At 43.1% G+C, this 14,849-nt stretch overlaps 1 non-coding gene across 1 annotated transcript; it reads left to right on the top strand.

Annotated features, from left to right (window-relative positions):
• Positions 1–9,195: 9,195 nt before the first annotated feature.
• LOC138517096 (U6 spliceosomal RNA) lies at positions 9,196–9,298 on the top strand. Its single transcript, XR_011282372.1, has one exon. It is a non-coding gene; the product is annotated as a U6 spliceosomal RNA (small nuclear RNA).
• The last annotated feature ends 5,551 nt before the right edge of the window (positions 9,299–14,849 follow it).

The following is a 14,849-nucleotide window of genomic DNA, read 5'->3' as shown; positions in this document are numbered from 1 at the left end:
TCAAATACTCAAGTCAAAGCCACCAAATTACACGGCTAATCAAGAACTGGAGAATAATTGAGTTGGATCCCCAACTACAAAACCTGTTTCCAGAACCACCGCTTATTGCTTATAAAAGGGGTAAAGACCTAAGAGACCGACTTGTTAAGGCGGAACGCAACAAGGATCATAAACAGATGACTCTACAAACTAAGAAACTGGACATGTTCGCCTGCCTTCATTGCAGCAATTGTAATAATATAACCAAAGGAGACTAGGTCAGACACCCACGCACTCGTGCGAAAATCAAACTAAGGCACTTCACTACCTGCTACACAAAATCAGTTATTTATGCATTAAGTTGTCCTTGTGGAATATATTACACGGGACAAATTCCCAGCATGATGAAAGAAAGATGCAACAAGCACAAAAGTAACATCAGGACGAATAACACCCACTTCCCAGTATCTAGATACTTCACGGAAAAAAGACATACTGTAGCTCAATTAAGATACATGATACTTGAAGTAGTACAGAAGGCACCAAGAGGGGGTGATCACGCCAGGAGGTTGGTCTAGAGAGACATATACTGGATTGATAAACTGGACATTATGAGCCCACATGGAGTGAATGAGGAGTTCCACCTAGGGGCTTTCCTATGAACACAGAATCCACTTAACATACCCACACTGACCACAGCCCGGGGTCGGTGTGAGCACCACATGATAACCAACACTGTAGGTGCACTATCTTTCCGTGCAACACACCTGCATAGACACTAGCCTATTTTGTGACAGTCTGATCACTACATGATAACCAACATTGTAGGAGGTTTGGCTTTAGAACTATTAATTCATTCAACTTATAGGTATTGACTAGAAAGAATCTCAAGTCCAACCAGTAGCTGGATGTAATGTGTACAGGACACTCTCGATATTGGCCATCTGGCACAAAAGGGCAACCAATGGGAGGATTCAGCAGAAATAGACATGGGAGTTCACTCCAAAGTACTCTGTACGATTTGTAAATAAAAAAAAAGGGAAGAAACATAAGTGTGAAGTATCATCATCAAGAATACCTGGTCGCTTTAACATATACTATGTTATTATACTCTAGCCTGAACAGCGGAAGAATGGCCCACAGTAAATAATAGAATGCTTTCCCACTTATTGGGATATATTGTTAATATCCTGTCTAGCTCTGTATAAATGAACTATGGCACTAAAGTGTAACTAGAAATAATACGCAATTGATAAGTACCTAGTTAGGCAAAGCTAATTAGAGTGTGAGCATGGGTGCTCCCTGCCCTACACACACACACACACGCACACACACACACCTCTTTATCACCTAAAATGGACCTTATAGATAGATGTGTATTGACCACCCTAAATCAACCAGATTGTAAACATGGGTGTCCCCTGTCCTATATATATATATATATATATATATATATATATATATATATATATATATATATATATATATATGCACATACACCCCTTTAATACCTTAAATGGCCTTTGCAGACAGAGACGCATACTACATTATACACACGTGGCCACATCATTTGTTTACATGTGACGTCACCGCGTGTGTGTGCAGACACGTCACGGACCCGCTACACACTTCAGTGAGTTCGTCTGGCGTGCCAGGGATGCCAGCATTACACAAACTGGCACACGGAGGGAAAGCTAGAATTCAAAGATAAGCACCATTACTGACATTACATATGAGATAATGCATGTATTTACCGTGCAGAGCGATCCTTGCACGCATTGATTTGTACCTTTAGCTTTAGAACGAGGCTAGCCATTCCCACACTCCTTTTTTTTAATACTACACAGACAACTGAGTCTGAATAATTAAGACGGACAGATTTTCACTGAAACTGAGAACCCTGGCGAACTACAAGCATAGAGCACTGCCTGCCTTCTCTGATACCTCGGTGACATCTTAACCTCAGAGGTTAGTAGGCTAGATAATCGACTAATGTAGAATATAACATAATAGATTGATTTTGTATGCCAAACATTACATTATAGTGGGCACATTGCTTCAATTATCTAGATTCTGAAGACAGAGTAGAACGGGCTACACCATGCAAACGGCACTCCTTGTGTTTTTGGAATCACCAGAAGAGTACAGCGCAGATGAACTTGAATCCACTAAGCCTCCATTGAACAGGTAGGCTTCTAGAAATAGTGAACTCAGTGTACATTAACCGCATCCCCAATATCCGACACATTTATAATAAGTACCCCATTTCCGTCTCTCAGGCCACATCGCCCTGAAAAGTGCGCAGTGCTGGGGCATCTAATCTCTCCTCACCCCACGCCCAAGCCCTGGGTTGTCCTAGGGGGAACCCATGAGAGGTAGGACACCTAAATGGAATACATTTGTACGGTGAATTATAACTCAGACAAGGATAGGACCCTGGTTAATGTATATCTTTCTCTTACCTTTTTATTATGCAGATTTTTCTGAACATACTAGAATAAATCATACTAATTTTGGATACTAGACAGAATTTTGCTCCTGAAGAAGGGAACTAGAGCCCCGAAACGCGTTGAGCTCATTATTAAATACGTGTGACATTAAATGTGCAGAGGTACAGGCAACAGAAAATATGCACTGAATATTGTGTTGAATATCTGTATGAATTTCGAAACATAGCTTGATTTATTTGATGGTGTTTGTTTTTTGTCCTTGAAACTCTTTGTATACATTGATGATTTTGAAAATGTATCAATATATTTTATGATGAAAATCTACCCAAAAAAGACTTCAGGATAATTATTTGCGTGAAAACAATACAAGTGGAAGATCCACTTACAAAGTAGGTCTTTCTGAACTATTGGGCATGAGCCAATAGAATCTGATTACAGTTACTATTTGTCTTCTGACATAATCTCGAGTGTGCAGGGGACGCAAGTGTTCCACAGCCCGTGGACACCGTTTCTTCTTGTTTTCAGACTGGCAAAAGTGTACCTGATGGAGGGATGCCGATAGAGCGGGGCCTGAAGTCCCAATGAACAGTGTGTTGATAAGAGTGAACCCGACAGAGGGATGTCCACAGTGAACTGTTTAAAAAGGCATTAAGGCTTGTGAATGTCACAGGTGAAATTGTTTGAGATTGGAAAAAGGGCCTGAGCCCAGAAGAGGGGGACCCAGGGGTGAATTGCCATCACCCAACGACACATGAATATAGCAGAGGAAATCCCCTTGTATACAAGCCATAGTGAACCCGACAGAGGGAGGCTGACATTTGAGCTGGGTCTGAGCCCAGAAGAGGGGGACAAAGGGGTGAAGAATCCTCACCCATTGTACTTACCAAAAGGAACTTTTGTTTGTTATTTTGAATATATCAGGCCCCGGAAGCAGGAGACTTAACCACCGAAGGTCCTGATATCGCTAGGAGCATTTTGTGGCTCTGAGCCCGGAAGCGGGGAATCCAGGGGAGAAAAGTCATCACCCAACGTACCTTTTGGAAAGGAACTTTTTATTTGTTATTTTGAACACATCAGGTCAAGGGGCTTTTTGTAGAAAAGAGACTTAACCACCGAAGGTCCAGATAGCAGAGAACGGAACTGTTGTATCGTGCTGGGAAAGCTCGAGAGTGTGCTGTGCTCAGGAGTCCCGCCTTGTCCCGTGCTCAAAACTTGGGGAAGGTAGACCCCCGCCTACCACATCCTGACATATCATTTCTGACACTTATGTCTTTCTTGTGAATCTTATCCCACACTCTTTTTGTATTTAGTTGTAAGTATAGTTCTTTTTTTTTATTGTAGGCCCTTTTATTTGGCAAGACACCACTAGGACTGTCTTAGTATTATTTGATGGTCGTAGCTTGCTCCCATCTTAGATTTAGGTTTAGATTAGGCGTTTTTCCAATCTGCACATACAGTTTAATAAACACCCTTGAACTGTGATCACTTGTGTCTGTGTTTACTGTTGTCACCATGAGTTCCTTAGAGGACTCAGTGAAGGAAGTTGAGCTATAAGGAAGAGGGGGGAGTGGGCAATTTGGCAGCAATGGATCTGCATGCAACCAGAGGAGGAAACATTGAGGAACAGATCACCTAGTCTCAGGTAGGGTGGGGAGTGGGAGGTGTGGATTTAGGCGTTAGGGTGGAGCCATTCCTTGAAGAGGAGAGTCTTGAGGTCCTTAGTTTCGTTGGTGTGCTTTCCAGCTCCACCACATTCGGTCTGTGGCTACTGGCTAGTCTTCTCTTGCATATTCAATTTGTTTTTTTTTAAAGAGAAATATGCCATATCAGTGCTTGACCCAGGTTTTGTAATGCTATTAACTTCTTCAGCACTAAAATTCTGACCAGGCTCCACGTCAGATTGCACTGGCTCTACCTTCCATTTACTAACACTCCTCTAGCTCTTGGCACTCTCTCCTTGGCCAAACACATAATTTCCAGGATTTCACTGTCCACTACTTGTTCTTTCCAACCTCTCCTGATTGCACTCTGTCCCCTTCTTCACCACCTGCTCTTTTCTCTACTGATGTTTTCTTTCCGCCCTCCTCATACTCTTTCCTATCCCTGCCTGTGCCTTGTCCCTCTGTCTTGACGTTCCCCAATGCCCCCCTTCATACTTTTATGTATGCTTCACTCTCTACAATCGACTTTACACTCACACTACCTCCAGTGTTTGGACCCTATTTTTATATCTGGGACGTGGATAATCAACCACATTAAATGTTCCAGGATGGGCACTTTCAGAGACTTGTTTGACCCCAGCCAAAGCACTGTTGTAGCAAATTACCTTGAATAAGGACCTGCAATTTCATCTTTGAATCAGATGGCCTTGTCATGGAAGCTGCCCGATTCCAAATTGGTTCCCTCACTGCCCAGTGTAAATCTCTGGTGTCTACAATGCTGGTTATCTGTGGACGGAGTGTCTGTATCCTCAGGCTTGGAGTTATATGTGGTTCCCTGTTGGCTCCATGGGTCATGAGCATGTCCTTGGTCATGGGTCGCATTCGTAATCTGGAGACGTGTGCGCTCCAGAACCTGTGAACAATGGTGCATATGTGATTCTGCCTGGGGGTGGGGGGTATATATTAACAATGGCACACAGATCAGCAATGGGGGAGAGACTGTGGGGAATTAACCATATAACTAACTATTGCCTAAGGGTTGACATCACATAGCAGGTGGTCTTCCACAGACCGCTTGGGGTCCGATCCCCCACTTCCTGGACTCTGTTATTTGGTTCCTCCACACCCATAAGAAACCTGTTAACATCTGGTAGAATTACCTATCACGCGGTCCACCGCATGATTAAGTTTGTTCTCGTGTTATCGAGAATGTATTTGAACTGTTGCATGTTTTTTCTCTAAGTTAAACATTCTTCAAGAATATTTTATGTTGCTCAATTTGAACAAACTGGATGCTGTTACCCGAGGCTTCTGGCACCATGTACCCGGAGGTGCATGCTTTACCTCATTGTTGATTTTTGTGATCTACTGGCACACTCAAGCAGATGCTTCCTTCAGAAATAAATTAATTTAAAAAATGAAATGTGGTGTGGTTGTTTGCGACTTAAACAGAAAATACATGGATTCATGCACATCTTCAGTCTTTGAGTGACAATATAACAATATAACAAAAATAGTAAATTTGTTGAAAAACATGTTGGGAGTGGTTTCATTTGCATGCATATTTTTGACCCAAACTTAATTACTTTTGCATGTGGAATGTGATCCTAACCATATCCTAGCAAATACAATCTATTCGTTTTTTGAGCAAAATACAGCATTTATCAGCAACAACGGCACAGTAATAAGGCACTGCTCCAGCAGGCTGTTCTCAGAGTGAGATAATGGGCCTCATTATAAGTGTGCCGTCTGGAAACAACGGTGCTGGTAAGCTTACCAGCACCTTTGTTTCCGGTCCGGCACACTACAACTCTGCCGGGCGGGTGCCCTCCCGCCTGGCATGTCAGAACTGTCTGGCGGGACGATACGTGCCCACAGAGTTTTCACAGAAGCATCAGCACCTGACTTTCTGGTCTGCCAGGATTCTAATCCCCCGGTGTTATGGGAAAGTCAGGCGCCGGTAAATATTTACAGGTCCAGCGGCAACCTGCCGGTATCACTAGCACGGTTACCGCCAGACCCATATTGAGGCCCAATGTGAATTTTTGTTGAAAATATGAGTGACTAGTGTAAGGAAGGCCTGGTATCAACAGCAGATACAGACACAATAGATGCACGTTTCAAAAACTTTATTTTGTATTTTAATTAGGTTGGGAGAATTCCTAACTGGCCCTAACTCCAGAATGAAAGTAGTCTCGACCATTAAACAAATAGCATCCACGTCAGTCTAGTCAAAATAAAAAGGCCTATAATAGAAAACCTAACTTTGCCCTCCTTCTTAAGTAACACATGTGTAAAGGGAATGTATAAAGGAAAAATAGTGTCTTAAAAGAAATGTCAGAATGGCTTATATTGCAACTCCCTTCCCGGGTTCTGAAGAGTTTCTCAAAAGGATAGGTGGATAGCACAGCTCTATCAATCTGTCACACTCTGGCTTACTGGTCCAATTCAACAGTTCACGCTTGGGCTTCAATCTTTTGACAGTTCAGCAAATTCTTTAGGCTTTGGCTGCCTTGCCACAAATGCACAGTTCTACTTTTAACTTGTACTTTCCTACAGTTAAACACAGGCATCCCTCCACCGGGCTTGAGCCTGTCTATCACAGTTCCACACAGGCTTCCCTCTGCCGTGCTCGAGCCGGTCTTTCTTTTCACACTTGCCTTTTTCTTCTCACATGGGGTTCCCTTGGCTGGGATCAAACCCTCCTTTCTCTTGGTTCAACACAGGCTTCCCTATGCCGGGTCCGAGCTTGTCTTTTCTTTTTGTGGGGATTCCCTGCCCCAAGTCTCTTGGTTCAACACAGGCTTCCCCCCGCCGAGCTCGAGCCTGTCTTTCTCTCTTTATGTGGAGATTCTCTTCACCAAGACAGTTCCATACAGCTTTTACCTTATTTCACTTTCACTGTCGAAGACTTTCGAAACTGCAAGGATTTTACAAAGGCCTCTGATGACCACTTCCACCTCTCTGGTAACCAAAGAGTTCAACAACTTCATCAAATCTTACCACCAATGCTTCTTGCTATTTTTTTACATTTATTTTATTGGTTTAGCTGACATTAATCAACTTTACAATAACTTGACTATAATTACAAAGACAAAAGAGAAACACTTCAAAAACTACTCATACAATATCAAATTTCGTATAAAAACTTTTGTTAAAATAGGAAAGTAAAAATACTTTCCTTCCAATTAAAATAATCTCATTTCATGTACATATTTCATTAGCATATTTCACGTATTTAAAATCAATAAGGCACGTTTTTTCCACTATTCAATTCCAGTGCATAGCTTCTTGCTATTTGTAGTTCTAACAATCTTCATCAATTCTCAGCACCAATGCTCCTTGGTACTTGTAGTTCTAACAATCTTCATCAACTCGCAGCACCAATGCTCCTTGGTACTTGTACTTCTAACAATCTTCAACTTTCAGTACCAATGCATCTTTTCCTTCCTTTGCCCTTTTGGCGTACCAATTTAAAGTTCATACATTGCCCTTTTGGCATGTTAAAGTTCATATAATTCCTTTTCCTTTCATTCAACAGCCATTCAGGTTCGCAGTTACTTTCTTGCCTTCGCTTGACATGATATGATATTTTATTTGTATCGCGCTCATACATAAGTGTTTCAGAGCGCGACGGGGCAAGGGAGGGGAACAAGGGAGGACAAAACAACAATCTTACTAGGCCCAGTGACATTGAGAACGCGCAAGTGCAGGGGAGAGGGAAGGGGGAAGGTGCAAGGGAGAGGGGAGGAGTGGCAAGTGCTGAGCAGGGGATAAAACAATAACAACTGGTAGTGCAGCCAGCGAGGTGGCAAGTGCAAGGTTAAAGGCGCAGACAAAGTCTGTCTGATAAGTGCAGGTAAGGGGACTGTAGGGTTACAGATACAGACCCAAGTGCAAAGGTTGCCAGGAGGCAGTGCGGGTGTGTGGCTGGGTGGGTAGGGACCTGGGCCCGAAAATCAGAGGGTAACCAGGTGCCCAGTGCCGAAGCAGACAGATCAGCAGCGGAAAGGAAGAGCAAAGGCAGAAGCAAAGAGGAAGGTCTTGAGGTGCTTCTGGAACCACAGATGGTTCTCCTCAAGTTTCAGAGAGGCAGGGAGGCTATTCCGGAGGGAGGCCCCAGCTGAGGAAAGAGATCAACCTCCAACTCGTTGCTTGGAAAAGCAACTGACCCAGAGGGAGTCGGTGGTGGAGGAGCGAAGAACTCGAGTAGGAAGGTATTTACGGAGGGAGAGTTGAAGGTATTGTGGACCCAGGCCCCAGAAAGCCTTGTGGGCAATGCAAACGGTCTTGAATTTAATCCTTGCTGCCACTGGGAGCCAATTAAGAGATTTCAGGGCTGGAGAGATACGATCCCAGGGCTTAAGGCCATGGACAAGTTTCGCAGTCCTGTTCTGCATGAGTTGCAGATGGCGGACAGTAGAAGCAGGCAGATTTAGAAAGAGGCTATTGCAGTAGTCCAGCCTAGAGAGAACCAGAGCTCGAGAGACAGTGAGCTTCTGGTGGAAGGAGAGGAAAGGAACAATGCCTCTGAGGAGGTGCAGTTGGTAATTTGACTTCTTAGAGAGATGAGGAGAAAAGGAGAGTGTGGAGTCGAAGATGACCCTGAGGTTCATAGCCTCACAGGTGAGAGCAGGAAGAGGGTCAGGGGAGGCCAGCCAGAAAGTGACAGGAAAGGATGGTGCAGGTGTGCCGATGAGGAGAACCTCTGCCTTACTGTCAATAAGGCAGAGATCATTGGTGGCACACCACTCCTGGATAACAGACAGACAGAGATGAGAGAGGGAGAGGAGGTGGCAGAGGAAAGCCTGAAAACGAGCTGAGTGTCATCCTCATAGCATTGAAAGTTGGGACAGAGAGCTGCAATGCGGCAGGCAAGTTGTGCTAGGTATTGGTTGAAAAGCCAGGGAGAGAGGTTAGACCCCTGGGGAGCATCACAAGTAGAGAGTTAGATAGAGGAAAGGAAGTACCCAAGTTGGACCTGGGAGGGTGGATCAGAGAGGAAATATTTCAGCCAGGCCAGGGCCTGCTCGGTGATACCCAGGTTATCATGGAGACAGTTGAGCAGGATGGCATGGTTGACCGTGTCAAAGGCAGAAGAGAGATTGCTTCGGCAGCACATATACTAAAATTGGAACGATACTGAGAAGATTAGCATGGCCCCTGCGCAAGGATGACACGCACATTTGTGAAGCTTTTTTTTACTATGCCCCCTTCTGATGAGATTACGCCTATTAGTTCCAACCAAGGTGACCCTACACACTTTGATGCAAACACAATGAAACAATTTAGGGCTTTTGTATCAGCACTAAAAGAGATGTCATGGAAGGATCCTAAATCCGAGCAAACGCAAAATCAACCGAACCTGATGAGCGATTCATAGCCAGGCTAAATTTTATATTATATTGTGGAATTCATGCAGCTTAAACAACGTTAAAAATGGTATAGTCTCAATTACCATCAAAGACACAACATCATCTTTTTACAAGAATCGAGGAACCAAACAAACTTTACCATTAAAGGCTACTATGCTTACATTCAAGTAGCATGTCGGGGACCCTTGGGAAGACCATTGGGTCTGCAAGTGTTCTACAGAAATGATCAGTAGATCCGATTCTTCATTGGCTATTGTATTAATAGATGATGAGGATCCTTCCATCATTCTCCTACTGATATGCATCTATTGGAATAAAGATATTACTCCAATTGATAACATTTTAGACAAACTGAATAACGTGATAGAAAAGGTACTGATATCACATCCATCTGTTAGAATAATTGCTGGAGGTGATTTGAATTGCTACTGTTATGAAGAAAGTTCCCATCGAAGAACTATGTGGAACAATCATTCGACTTCCTCAAAGAAAAACGGGCAATTGTGGAATAAATTCTTCCTTGATTGGGATATGCAAACCCCTATCTTTCCACTGGAACCACACAACTATACTTGGGCAAGAGGAGATTGTAAGTCCCTAATCGACTATTTTTTTGTCTCCTCAAGGCTTTATTGGTATGTTGATTCACTATTAATAATTGACCCGACCTTAGGGGACCATATGATCTTTACATTGACCGTGAACATCCCCATTGCCCGTTTTTCTGAAGAGTTAATTCTATCTTTGTTAGAACCTGACCGTCAATCCCTAACCGTGAGATGGAATATTAGAGTTTGCAGCACTTTCATAAACCATCTGGAATGGGATACTGATATCATCACCAACATTGCCTCCAGAGGTATTTCCCTCCCACAAATAGAAAATAAGAACGCTCCCAGAATAAAATTCCATCTGCAAAAACTGGTACAAGAACGCAAGAAGAAAGATCAAGTACTATCTTCCCATGCTCATAAATTTAACCAGCATGTAGCGACCCTGAAAGCCCAAAGAAATGTAGAGTTTAGAAGATTAATTAAAGTAACCTCTCCCTCAGAGGGTCACCAAGAACAAATAGAAAGGATCAAACAAATTTATAGTAATAAGCTAAAATGGATGAAAAGTAAATTGCATTATGAAGATAATCAAAACATTATTTACCATCTGTTAAAACATGACTCAAGGCAAATCTGGTCCACTTTGCGTACCATTATCTCTGATTCGGCTAATGTGATGGAATCAGTGATTACAGCAGAAATGTGGGTTTCATACATAAAAGCTAAATACCAAATGCCAGATCGCTTCTCATTGCTTAAAGGGGGAGAACCCAAGCTGCTATTGGGTGCACAAGCCACGTGGTTCATTCGTGATATCATCGTGGCCATAGGGAAATTAAAACACTCCAAAGCTCCTGGCCCCAATGGCCTACCAGCCTGTGTATACAAATCAAACCCGTATTTTGGGCCCACATCCTAAAGATCAGCTTTGATACTATCCTACAGACTGGTATAATTCCTCCATCTCGGTCATCTGCTCTTGTTATCTCAACCCCGATTCTCCATCTGACTATCATCCACTAGCGTTAACTGATGCTTCCTCGAAAAAGATTTCTCTACTTCTGTTACATCAGTTGCAAACGCATATTGGCTACCATAATCTACTGTCACCTTATCAAGTAGGCTTTAGGAAACAAATTGGGTGCCCGTTGAATGCCACCATTCTATGTCATCTTCAAGCTGAAACGTCGACCTCCAAAAGCGGTCCTGTATACATGGCTAGCCTGGACTTGACCGCAGCATTTGACTGTGTAATACGTGAGTTATTGTAGAATACAATGCTAGTCATGGGCATCCCCTCACAATTGGTTGCTTTAATTGCATTACTACACAAAAATACCAACTATCGAATTCGGCTAAACAAGGAAGGCGCACTCACTAACCCCATTACCACCGAAATGGGGGTAAAACAGGGCTGGAACATGGCAGCAGTGTTATTTAACTTATACCTTTTGGGTTTGGACGATCATTGGCAGAGTGGAGAGTGTTTTCCTGCCAAACTTGGTTCTATTAAGTTGGATTGGATGGGTTTTTCAGATGATCTGCTATTCTTTGACAGAACCCCCTTCGGCTTGCAAAGAAAACTAGATCAATTTGCAGAATTCGCAAACGAATATAATCTATCACCAAACCGTGCCAAATCCTACATATCTATTTTTGCAGATGGCAAACTCAAGCCTTACCGCTTTTCTTGGACTCTTAATGGAATCAAAGTGGAGTATGCAGCCACGATCCGATACTTAGGCTATCCTCTTACTGATTTATACTCTTTGAAAATGTGGAAAAAAATTCTAAACCAAAAGGTAAACCTTTTATCATCACAAATGAAAATTATATTCCACAAATACTGCATGTTTTCTCTACTACCCTTGATTCAATTTTACCTACTAAAAGTAGAACCCATCATTCTTTACTCTCTGGACATTTGCAGTTATGAGCTTGATGACTTCCTAGACATAGTACAGGGAAAACTCTGGAAAAATGCATTGGATATGACTTCTTCCATTTCCAATGTAATGATATGTCACAAGCTAAACCTGTTACCTCTCTCAGCAAAATACAACTGGAGAAGTATTACTAATTATATCAAAATGCTGAATCCGCCCAAAAATACTCTATATATATAGAGCTGAACAAAACTCTGGGCGATTCGAGCATTAGATCGCTAAACAGAACAACCCTAAAACTTAAGAACATTTTATCTGCAATCAACGAAACTCTGGAATCCATGAGCATGTGGCTACCAAGCCAAAAAAAAAAATATCAAAGATTTCATTGGTGCAGTATTTTGGACGTAATGGGGACTTATCCATCGTTTGAGGAATACAATCTTTTCCAGAGTAAATGGAGGACTAGACAAAAATATCTCATTCAGTTTCCCTCGGCAAAAGCAAGCAAATTCTATATGCGTTTTAGATTAAACCAATTTCTAACGTATTTCCGAACAAAACACTGGTATGGTGGTCAAAGAACCATGGGATCAGGAATTTGTCGCTTTTGCGAGGATGATGAAGTAACTGAAACGTTGAAACACCTTGTGGTTTTTTTGTACCTCTTTTGAGGAATCTCGAATTCGAATGTTTGAGAATTATTTCTCAAACAAATCATACACTGCAAGGGAATCCCTATGGAAACGTTGTATGGAAGGGTACAGTCAAAAACTGATACTTAAATTAGTTAATTTTCTTTCAATTATAGAGGTAAAACTGGACGAAGAACAGCCGGGTGTGTAATTGCAAAATCTGAAGTAGTGTGAAATGTAGAGAAGGATTAGAAAGCAAAACTATCTAAGGCACCTCATTAACATCTTTACATGGTCTGGAAGGCTATACTAACCACAGAGTTACTTAAAGGAGTTACTTTAATGTAACCTGTCAATGATGCTTTACCTGAATTAGCGAGAATTCGACTGTATGAATTGGAAGCCATTTCACAAATTGAATTTAATCATCATTTTTGATATTTGCATTCAGGGTTTTTTTACCTAACTTTCATAGCTAATTTATGTGGTTACTATGCAGTAAAATGTCAGAAATTATTTGGATTGTATTTCAGGACGACTCAATATTTAATTTCAACTTTCTTGAAGTTCGGCAAGAATTATATATGAATGTAATAGTTGGATTATTTTTTTTAAAAAATATGTAAATTGTATGAAAATCAATTGTAAAGCTTTTTAACTAAATAAACCAAATACAAAAAAAGAGAGATTGAGTAGGATGAGGACAGAAGGGATGTTAGAGTTGAGGTTGAAGAGCAGGTTTTCACAGATGTTCAGGAGAGCAGTTTCATTGCTCCTGGCATCTCTGAAGCCAGACTGATGGTCATGGAGACAACCAACAGAATCGGTGTGAAGATTAAGCTAGGAGATGGCCAGCTTTTCCAGGAGTTTGCCCAGGAAAGGAGTGATGGAGATCGGGCGATTAGTTCGCTGGGCAGGAGGAGTCGGCTGTGGGTTTCTTGAGAATAGGGTGCACAAGAGAGTGCTTCAGAGGGGAGGGGAAGGCTCCAGAGGTGAAGGAGTGGTTGCAGAAGTCAGCCAGAACAGGAGCAAGGGTGTCAATGTGGTCCTTGATGGTTTTGGACAAACAGGGAACAACCTGATTTGATGAGACGTTCATAGATCAGACTTGTCTGGAAATCCCATCAGGGGAGTACAGAGAAAAGGAAGAGAAAGAGCGAGATGGGGGGGGGCTGAATGAGGGCCAGAGGTAGCGGATAGAGAAGGGGGAAGAGGATGAGAGGACGAGAGGGTGGACAGAATGTCCTGAGTTTTTTAGATCAATTGAGAGGCATGGCCTGTGCAAAGGGCCTGGAAGGCGACAGGAGAGGTAGAGACTGCAGCAGGGTTGGCCAGCTCCTTGCAGATTTTAAAGAGTTCGGCCGAGTTGTTAGATGCCGCAGAGATGCAGGCTTCGATGTGGGCTCTCTTCTTAGTACGGATAAGGAGCCGGTATTTCCCTTGGAGCAGACCGCAGGCCAGTTTGTCAGAGGATGTTCAAGAAGCCCGCCATTTCCTCTCAGCCAACCTACACTCACGTTTAAGGGTAGCTAGGGCGGAGTCGTACTAAGAGTTGCACTTAGCACTGGGCTTCAAGCGGATCCTTATGACAGGGGCAAGTACATCAAGAGTATCAGAGATAGAAGAGTAGAGCATGCGTCAGGATGTGTGTCAGCCAGAGGAAGAGGAGGGAGAGAGAAAATGACAGCGAAAGCCTCAACTGACACACGTTTCATGGGTCGGATGACGAGAAGGTTGGTGGGAGTGGTGGAGTTGGCTTGGCCTGAGGGAAAGAGAGGGGGAGATGGGAGAAAATGAGGGAGTGATCACTCCACGAGTGGTCACAGGGATCGAGAGGGGGAGGTCAGATGAGATCAAAACATCCAGCGTGTGCCCTGCAGAGTGAGTCGGGGCAGAGGGGAGAATAGAAAGAGAGAGAGAATCGCAGAGGTTGCGAAAGAGTCCAGAGGAGGAACAGGGAGCATCCAGATGGATGTTGAGGTCTCCAAGAAGGAGGAGTTGAGTGGTTGAGGCCAGGAGTGGTCCGACCACTCAGAGAGGAAGGAGGTGTACTGACAAGGTGGCCGATAGATAGTAGCCACGGTAAGAGAGTGGCCAGGACAGAGAGAAAGCCTGCAGATAAGGCATTCAAAAGAGGAGTCTGCGTAGGAATGACAGAGGCACACCCTCACTGGAACGGTTGGATCTGGGCGTGGACAGAATCTTGTAGCTATCAGGGAGGAGAGTGTCAAAGCTCATGACTGAGCTGGCTGTGAACCATGTCTCAGTGAGTCAAATTATTCGAGGTCAAGTTCTAGGAGGTGGCAGAT

Source organism: Ambystoma mexicanum, chromosome 6q (assembly GCF_040938575.1).
Source record: "Ambystoma mexicanum isolate Mex_15411 chromosome 6q, UKY_AmexF1_1, whole genome shotgun sequence".
NCBI classification, from domain to species: Eukaryota; Metazoa; Chordata; class Amphibia; order Caudata; family Ambystomatidae; genus Ambystoma; species Ambystoma mexicanum.
Note: the sequence above shows the minus strand (reverse complement) of the source record. Positions and strands in the feature narration are given on the sequence as shown.